This window comes from Pholcus phalangioides, unplaced genomic scaffold (genome assembly GCF_987345545.1).
Source record: "Pholcus phalangioides strain wild (caught in Gottingen) unplaced genomic scaffold, Ppha-v1.0 ptg000007l_1, whole genome shotgun sequence".
In the NCBI taxonomy this organism is placed as follows: domain Eukaryota; kingdom Metazoa; phylum Arthropoda; class Arachnida; order Araneae; family Pholcidae; genus Pholcus; species Pholcus phalangioides.
The window spans coordinates 23,821,050-23,831,854 of record NW_028301600.1 but is presented as its reverse complement, the minus strand read 5'-3'; positions in this window follow the sequence as shown (position 1 = coordinate 23,831,854).

Here is a 10,805-nt window from a genome sequence, read left to right as displayed (position 1 = left end):
AATCGTCCCAGGCCCCAGGACGGGAGCCTTGTCAGCCCACCCTTGTGGGGGCCATGACTCAGGCACACGGAAGAGTTTCTTTGTGGTGCTTTATTGCTTTGGTTTCGCATTGATTTTTTAATATCCTTGTATACGAACGACGAATGCGCCGTTATATACGGAGAAAGCAAGGTTTCAATTATAATAAAGTTTATATAGCCATGAGCAAAGGTACGACTCACCGAGCCGATACAAAAAAAAACCATCTGCCTTAAAAGGCGGGAAAAATAACATAGATGATAATTATGTAAGCGGTGCTATCTAGTAGCGATAGAGAAAAAGAATATATGAAATACTACAGCTACGTACACAAACATACTCCCACCTCATCAAGAATATAGGCATGGTGTCATATTATTCTTGATACATGGGTAGAACACATATCTTAGCAATTGATTAACAAATTAACAATTTCCTTTGAAAACACCCCCTAGCAGTTCGAATAGTGACTACTCGAACATAACATCTCTTTCTCTACTTTGATGAATTTTATTGCATTATCAATGTAAATATGGTTAGTAGCACCTGCACGTGAATGAAGTCGTTGAAGGGTTGCACTAAATGCACTTGCTTTCGGGGCAAAACATGCAAAAACAGCGATATATTTCAGGAATGTTACAAACGTCCTCCCACCCAAAAGATACCATCACCACAACTTTCAACGGATGCATTTTCAGAAGAGACATCCCAAGAAATATGTGCAATTGGTTCCAATGAATTAGAACGCCACTTTCTCAGATGAAAACCATGTTCTTTGAAAACATCGATAAGCTGCGGCTGCGAATAAATGTTTATAGTGTTTGTCAAATCATCACAATCGGATAATATATCGTCAACATACGTGTCGTTCTTAATGACGTCAGCAACAGCTGATAAGCTCTCCTCATAGTTCAAGGCCATTTGATGCAATGATCTAGTAGCGAGGAAAGGGGGCCGATGATATCCCGTAAGTTACCGTGCACAGTTGTTATTCCCTTGTCTGTGCACTCTTATAACCGCTCCAAACTATTCGTTGATACCTTTTGGTCAGCAGGATCAACTACTACTACTACTACTAAACCACACATGCACCTCGCCCATATTCCTCTGCTGAACCTCTAACGAATTGGTACATGTTGGAATGTTCGTGTATGTGTAGTGAAACCTGACGTGAAGTTTGTTTCTGTGTAATGTTTGTTATGTGTAGTGCCGCCATCTGTCACCAGTTTTCCTAACTATGAGTGAAGTGTAATGATTGAATAATTTATCCTTGTAGGCCAGCAGGATCAACTAAGATTTGACGATACAATTTTTCGATGTTCGATCCGCAAGCAAATTTATGAATAGGGAAGTTGAGAAGAATAGGGAAAATGTCACATGCATCCTACACCGAGAACAGCATTCAAAGATGCTGATGTGGATGGCTGACAAGAGTGGGGCTTGAAGGTTTCAGTACATCATGATGAGGCAGGTGAAAAAATCTTTGTACTATCTGCAGCAAGGTCCCTCGAAGACACTTCCACCATGTGCCCCAAAACTTCATATTCCTCCATGAAATGTTTATATTGAATACCCATTTCAGGATTTTTCTCAAACTTCTTTTCCATATTCAATGAACGAGATATCGCTGGTGGTTTGGAGATATCAAAAGTATCTGGAGAATTCTTTAATTGTGATTTTACCACAAAGCTGCCATGTTCGCTGATAAGATAATTGTCCTGATGTCTCTCACAAAATGCCTCTTCATGGGACACTTTAGGAATCTCATCAGAATCCCAAAGGTGTTTCAGTGTTTCATCGATATTCAATTCAGAATGAAGACATATCAAATTATTAGCTTCATTACATTTTGTAATGAAGCCAAACAATGTATTTTGGGCGATGAGTGCACTATCGTTATCCCGTATTTGCCCTGGGCGTATCAAAGAGAAAAAATGCTCAGCTCCAATAATCATGTCAATACTTTTACACTTATCAAAGTAAACATCAGCTAATTTAAGCAAATCAGCATAAGAATTCAGTTCATCCGAACTCGGTAGGCAATGTGTGTGTGGAGTCGTTAACTTTCTCAAGATATACGAATCAATGTCAATATAATGATTATCATCAGGGGCCGTTCAAGTATTACGTAAGAACATTTTTAGCCATTTTTGACCCCCTTCCCCTCCTTGTCAGCAAAAGTCAGCAAAATTTCGTCATCAGCTCTGCCCCTCTGAATCCAACTCATATTTTCATAAAGGGTGGTTGATGACGTAAGCATTATCCAACCCCCCCCCCCTTGTCATCAAAAGTCAGCAAATCGGAAATCCCCCTCCCCCCCATCGATGATGACGTAATACTTGAACGGCCCCTCATAGGTAGAATATAATTTCAAGTTCACTAACCCTCTAGTGGTACCGGTGTCCACAGCTGCCACACCTTTCACAGTAAAGCTGTCACACCTTTCAAGTGCGGGCTCCGCATCCGCACATAGAAGTTTTGACAATAGGTTTATTCGGAGCTATTCAGACGATGCGGATGCGGAGCGAATTCGTCCGCATCTTTGGTTACTTTTTGAAGGTGATTTTTCACGGAATTTTTTTAATTATTTGCCATAAATACCCTCAAAAACCCCATATGATGGTCCCTGCTCATTAATATAATGTACCTACACACGTCTATCCCTCCGTTTCCTTCTGAGATGGAGATATAGCAACTTCAACTGCCTTTTGTCCATATTTCACAATTTTATACAATAAAACCTGCCAACAAGGGCCACTGACGGGACCAAAATGATAAGCCGTTCTGTTCATTACGAATATTTAATTGACTACATACTTTAATAACTTTTAAATTTAATTTAAAAATTTCAATTTTTTTCTTTTTAAATTTTTAAATATGAATATCTGAAATATTATTTTAAATATTTGTTATTTTTTTAAATTTTTAATCTGTTAATTTTTTTAAACTTTAAAAAAAATACTTTTATTAAACAACGTTATCCACGTACGGTGTTCACTCAGGGCCGGATTAAGACGTTTGAAGACCCTAGCGCTTGAATATTTTTGGTGGTTCCCTCGATACCTACAAGTATATTTTACTCAATATTTAGTCTATAAACTTAAAAAAATTAAATTTTATATTTCAGAAGTGACTAATCTAAGGATGGGATTTCACTCTAAAAGGTTTATGAAAGTTATTTTATAAAACTTGAAAAAGCAACTAATAAATTGCAAGTGCAACCGATAAATTTATTAGTTGCTTTTTTAAAAGAATTATTATAAAATTTTTATAGTGTAATCCGTACTTGAGGCCGGGATTATACTATAAAGTTTTGTAAAAGATCTTTTATAAAAGTTGAAAAATTCAACCAATAGGCGCATCGGTTGCATTCAAGCAAATGCAACCGGTGATCTTAATGGTTGAATTTTTCACGTTTTATCAAAGAGCTTTTACAAAACTTTTATAGTGTAATCCCGGCCTAAGACAGAATTGTGATGTGAATATTTCTAAGCACAGACATTTTGAAAGTCCCAACCCCTCCTTTTTTTTATACTTGCAAATTCTTTGATATTTGCTGATTTTTTTTTTTTTTTTTTTGGAACATCGAATGTTTTGGATGTTTTTGGATTGGATTTTTCGAACATTGGATGTGTTTTTGGAATTTTCTTTCATATTTTTCCGAAAAGACAGATTTTTTTTCAAAATTTTTTGAAAATATTTTAAGATATTTTCTCCCATCGACTACTTGTGAGGATCGGAATGGAGGCATCTTTAGGCTCAATGATAAAAACCACCAAAGAATGCCTCTAGGCTGCCTATGGGCACTAAATCAGGGGTGAAGGAGAAAAATAATTACAAAAATTGCGAAAAAACAGTTTTTATGCACGAATTTCGAACTAATAAAGTGCTCGTTTGTGCCTTCAGTTTGTGCCTTCAGAATAAAGTGCCTTCAGTGCTCGTTTGAAAGGGTATGCGGACCCGCGTCCGCATCCGCTCCGTGTGAAAGGGGCCTTAGTTGCGGCATTGTCTGCGGCATCCAGAAAGTGATGCAACAAATAGATTGGGAATCACAGCCCTATAAAAATACAGTACAGTATAGAGTGCGGATCATCCCGAGATTCAGAAATAAAAATTTGTTATAAGCATAAATTTTTAATTGTTTCCGCAAATATATTGAACACGCATGGCCCTCACATCCTAGAGCAGGGCCTTTAGGCTGGGATTTTTTGCGGGTTCATTATGGTGAATTTATAGCGTGGAAAAACAAAAAAAATGATGCGAATCGTCCCAATTATAACGATGGAAGAAACCTGTTCTCAGAAATGAACGGAGCAATTGGCATGTGCATGGCAAATGTCATCGACTAATCAGTGAAGTACCTGCTGGATATATTGTGTTTTGAATCCATCATCAAAGTGCACATGACTGGTGATGTACCATACAGTCTTTTTTGCATGCAGTGAATTACGTTGCGAGTTTCCGTTGTGAGTTTTTCCAGTGTTGTATTGTTCGTTTATTCAAATGATAGATTCACAAATATAATTTTTGTTACGAATTTAGAAAGATAAGTTTTCAAATTTTAGAGTAGAAAAATCACTTGAAATTTATAAAGTTACACAATTTACATGAGCATCTATCCTGAATATACCTAAACGAGTGTTTAGGTATATTCTCCTGCTCTTCAGTTGACTTTTGTGGTGAGTTACAAAATGTAGAATTTTTTTTTAATTACCTTTTTTTCTAGCTAAGATTAAATACAAAATTCAGTCATAAAATATAGTTTACACTAAATTATTAACAAAACGTGCTAACAAATGAGTGTTACGTCTATGTAAGTCAGCACAAATAAATTTAAATGTATGGCAAGATTTTCATTTCCCACTGTGAATGAAAACTATGCAAAATTATTGTATGAAATTCAATATTCAATTCAAAGACCTTTCGATTGCTTTGTGATCAATTGTATTTTCCAATGAGGATGTTTGCAGTTGCTGATGAAACGCTTTGTTCATACATACCTATTTTGACTTCTGTGTGTTATTAATACAGTACCAAAAAAGAAAAACGGTCTAACAGTCTGTTAAGACCGTAAGATAATGAATTAATTGATTAAAATTGTTTTCAATTAATTAATCTCTTAAAAGTGTTTCAATTAATTAATCAATTTGTTTGTGTGAATGGTTTCAATTAATTAATCAATTTGTGTGAATGGTTTCAATTAATTAATCAATTTGTTTGTGTGAATGGTTTTAATTAATCAATTAATTTGCATGTAATTAAAAGTAATTGGTTGTTTATTAATTATTTATTACCTTATGAACGAGTAAACTATTGCAGACCGGGTCGTAGACTCATAGAAATTTGATTCATCGGCCGCGGTTTGAAAAAGGTTGAGAACCACTGTTTTAAGAGGATTTTTGGGAATTCAGATATGTCTAGGCCTGCTCATCCAATACCTTCTAGAGAGAAGGTATTGGCTCTAGAAGGTATTGGCTCATCTCTCACTACTTTCTTAGGATGGATGTCATGTCCCCCCCCCCCTTCCCCCAAGGGTGGTGCTTACAGGGCTCTAGCCCGGGGCAATAACAATTATTCGACGCGTGGCCCACCATTTAGAGGGCTAAGAAGGGTGGAAGTGTACGAATTCTATTATTTTATGTTTCATTTTTTACATCATAAATTTACTGAACCGGGGGGGGGGGAATTTTAATCTAGAAATCCACCAGAAATCCCAGCTTGTAAGTCACCAACTTTTAAATTTCATCGCTGATTTAAAATGATGATTGACCACAGATCAGTGCTGTCTTAAGGCATGGGCCCATTCGGGCCCGGCCCGGGAGCCTCAACAGGACAGGGGCTTCACAAAAATGACAACTGTTTGATATTTTCGGAATTTGCCAGGTAGTGTCTCAAAAAAATCACTCGACCCGGGGGCTCACGATGCCCTTAAGACGGCCCTGCCTGGATATGGATAAAAAGTAGAGCTAACAAGCAATGCGCCTAAACACGTGAACCGAAGGTTTAAAATCAACTGTTCTTAATTAGGGATTCTGGAGATCAGTGAGCTTTAGTGAGAAAACAATTAACTCATTTTTCTTATACAGTAAAACTCCTCTTAACGGACAGCTCTCAGATGCTGTCAACCCTCTTTTACGGCCAAATAATAATTTACCCTTATATAATAAAAGTATGCATTTCAAACCCTTGATTAATGGTCACCCTTCTTTTACGGATATGTCATAGCGACAACGTTATGGGGCTATTCAAGTATTACGTCGGCAAATTTTTAGCCATTTTTGACCCCCCCCTCCCTTCCCCCCTTGTCAGCAATATTTTGCCAGCAGCTTAGAATATTTCATATCGTCAAAAAAAGGTTTTTGATGACGAAAGCAACCTCCAAACCTCCTCTCCTTGTCATCAAAAGTCACAAATCAGAAACCCCCTCCCCCTCGATGTGGACGTAATACTTGAATGACCCCATGTATTGTTTATAAAAGTTTTCTCCGACACGGTCCCGCCCCCTTCACAGGGGCAATGGCTAAAATTGGCTAAATCCGATAGAGCCTGGTCCGCGTGTTCTTTTTGAAAGAAAGAAAATACCGACAACGAGATTCAAGGCACAAAGAAAGTGTTCATATCGAAACTTGTGGCCTTGTCCACGAGAGAGATACAGAGCCTCTACCACAATTTTTTCTCTCAGAAATAGAAACCAATGATTTTGAATTAAAACCATTAAAAAAGGCTATGACTGGAAAAGGCGAGGGGTCGATTTCAGTAAAACGATTTTAGCATTTATATGACGTTTTGACCTGTATGAGCGTACAAACTTCGCGACGCGTCGTATAAACGGAGTTTTGTTACATTTAAACTGAGCCCCCCCCCCACCATTTTGAATAACTTTATGCCTATGCCTCCCCCCCCCCTTTTTTAGGGGATGTCGGCTGAACTCTTGTCTTTTTTCCAACGTGAATTAAAACATTTTTTTCTTTCCCTCTTTTTATACTCAAAAATTCGCCGCCCCTAAGAATTTGCCGCCCTGGGCTATAGCCCGCTTAGCCCCCCTGTAAATACACTACTGGTTGTGGTGTTGAAGACGGGCCCGGGTGAGCTTCGGAGGATTTTTGCGAGCGGCGCAGGCGTCGCAATTCTTGTACCACTCTTCCACATCGGTCCTGGATTTGTCCCAACAGAATCGTTCGCCCAGACGCAACGCCTGCTGGATGTCGGGGTCCTTGACGGAATCAACGAAGCACTGCAGGGTCAGTCCATCCCTGATGTCTGGCGGTCAGTCGGGATAAGCCAACTGTGAGTGTCTCTCGATGTCCATGGCCAGCTCTTGCAATGTTTTTCCCGCTTTCTGCTGCCTGGTCTTCAGTTTCAGCCGGTGGAAGTCCTTGAGATAATTCTCTCCGAACCTGAGCTCCAGTGCGTTCGTCAGAGCTTCATAGTTGGATCGATCCTCCACTGCGAGCGTCTGAAGCACTTCGGCAGCTTCCCCTCAGAGAGCGGCGGCTAGGTGGAAGGCCTTGAGAAAACAGTCCCATCCGTTCGCAGAGGCGATCATCTCGAACTGGGTCCTGAAGATCGACCACGATGTCTTCCCGTCGTATGTAGAGTGCTTGATGTTTGGCCTGCTAACGTCAGCTATGGCTGGCAAGACATGGGAGCGTCCGGGAAAACGTAGGTTCCTGTGAATTTTCTTATCGAGTTCCAGTATCCTTTTTGAGAGCTTATCGTTGACAGCATTCACTCGCACAGTGACGGAATTCATTTCTTGGGAGAGTTCTTTTACGGTTTTTTTAGAGTTGGTGACATTCGTTTGGCAACAAGACATCGGCAAGTTTGGGGGATCTTGAAAAATTGTGCTACGATATTTTTCGTAACAATATAAAATTATTCTTACTGTCATTTAGGCCTATCTGATATCATTTTAAAGATTTATATAACGTAAATTTGAAGTATCTAGTGCAGAAAGAAGTTTTGATAACGACAAATTTCTCTAAGGTAGGTACTTGTATACTACGAAGGTTTTAACCATCTGGCTGATGCAAAGGTGAATTTATGAAAGAGAAAATAATCAGTTGATAGACAGCATTAGTTCAGAAAGCGTTCGTGGTAAACATACATTTGATCCTAGCACGGGCATAACAGCAATAACTGGTAACACGAAATACCACGCGTTACTTTAAAAGTTTCCTAATCTAACTAATCCTTCTACCAATGTTTTTCCGCAGGATAATGCTATCACACATAGCAAAGTACTCCAATACAAGGTACTTCATATACGAAATTTTGAGAGGACTTCAATGTTTTGCATATCTCAAAGACATTTTCGTCACTTCTACTGACGCTGAAACTCACTTGTCTGATTTGGAAGCAGTTTTCACAAGGCTGAATGAAAAAAAAAAGTCTTATTTTAAATCTCGACAAGTGCATATTTGGTGTTCACGAACTACCATTTCTGGGTTGCTTAATTTCAAACGAGGATATTTAACCAGCACCCGGAAAAGTCTCAGTTCTTACAAATTATCCAAAACCAACATCAGCTCGAGCATTACGAAGTTTTTTAGCAATGGTTAACTTTTTTCCCGGATTCATTCCCAAGGCAGCTTTGCAACAACTGCATCTGTATGATCTCATCAAGGGTCGTAAAAAGAATGATTATACTCCCTTTCAATGGACTGAGCAAAATAACAACACTTTCGAAATCTGCAAGCAATCGATTGCAGACGCAGTCTTGTTAGCTCATCCACATCCAGATGGTAAACTGTCCTTACTCGTTGATGCATCCGATTTGGGTATTGGCGCAGTGTTACAATGAAATGTTAATAATAAATCAGAGCCATTAAGATTTTTTTTCTCGTCGTTTAAAACCTGCTGAGAGCAAACACAGCACATACGATAGAGAACTGTTAGGAACTGTTTTATGGGCAGCCACCTCGTTGGGCATTTTGCCTGTTGTGGCGTTGTATTTGTATTTGTTAGCAGCATATTGTGCTTTAAAGCATTTCAGTTTCACCTTTGAAGGTAAATTGTTTACAATTTTTACCGATCATCGTCCATTGACCTTTGCTCTTCAGCAAAAGCATGATAGAAATGCTCCTCGTCAACAGCGACAATTAAACTTCTTCAGTCAATACACTACCGATATTCGCTTCATTTTTGGTGAAAAGAACTGTACGGCTGATGTATTTTAACGTTTAGAGCAAATAAATGCCCAGTGACATTGATCATGCAAAACTTGCTCAAGCACAGAAGCTCGATGAGGAACTTCAGCAATTGCAAAATGATTTTTCATCGTCTTTCAAACCAATAATTCTGACCCCTGGAACACCACCACTGTACTGTGACGTCTCAACTGGACATGTACGCCTGTACGTTCCCAGAGACTTTCGGAAATCGGTGTTTCAGATTATTCATAATCTAGGTCTGGTCCACGACCAACTACCAACGCAAGTCTTTGAAAAATGACTGTTCACAGTAGTGTAAAGAATGCATGGAGTGTCAAAGATCTAAAATTAGCAGTTACACTAAATCTCCAACGGGATCTTTTCCCTTACCTTGTGATAGCTTTAGTCATGTGCTTCTCGATATCGTTGGACCTCTACCTCCATCACAAGGATATTCATACTTTCTCACCTGCATTAATCGTTTCACTCGCTGGCCAGAGAATATTCCGTTGAAAGATCAACCAGCGCAAACGGTGGCCGAGAATTTTTTTCAGGTTGGCTAGCCAGATTTGGTGTACCAAATGTTATCACGACAGATGAAGGTCGCAATTTTGAAAGTGATCTTTTCTCAGCTTGTGCAAAATTCATGGGAACGAAAAAGAATAGAACTATTGCCTATCACCCTTAAGCCAATGGGATGATCGAACGCTTCCATAGACAGCTCAACGAAGCTCTGAAATGAAGTTTGAACTCCACCGAGAGGTAGACCGATAGATAGAAAGTTACCAGTGGTCAAGCTCGGCATTCGTACTGCAGTTAAGGAAGGTAAATACTTCCCCAGCTGAACCAGTATATGGTACTAATCTCCGCTTGCCTGGAGAGTTTTTTCTTTCTTTTTCAGGTCCGATATCTCAGAAGCAGACTCTACATACCATGAGACAGCATTTCCAACAGATTCGACCGAAACCTGCTTCAGATCATAGCTCGAAGTCAGTTTTCGCCATGATGACCTACTGAAAGCTTCGCGCGTCTTCGTCCGCCAGGATATGGTCCGGCACCCACAACAGCCATACGCTGGTCCATTCGAAGATGGAGCCCAGCAAGAAGTGGATCTCCATTGATCGATTGAAACCGGTCCATATGGTTCAAGAATCGCCTGTGCCTCCAGCAAAGTGTGAACCAGTGAAGACACTCCGATCTGCCATTAAATCGTTCACAACTACAAGATCCGGGAGACGCGCATGTTTTCGCTTCCCACTACCATGAAGTTATGGACTGGTGGGGGAGTCCTGTGGCACATCTCTTGCCCCCTTACGTGCACCTCCTGACGCTTGGGTGTCAGAGGCGAAAAATGGGGACAAGTCGAACTCTTTCCCTCACGTGACCTCATCCCTTCTCAGTGTGTTGCCCGCGCAAGTGGATATAGTTTTATCTTTTTTATGATGTGGAATAAATCTTGTTAACTAGTGTAAATAGTTCTCTAAAAATTAAACGATCTTGAATTATCGACCGTTTGTTCAATTGGAGTCAGAACTGAAATACACAATCCACAGTGACAATGTCCATGGAGTCTAGTCTATCTAGGAGGCTTTGATCGTACATGGACAGTCGGAGCTAATTCAGGCCAAAGCTCAT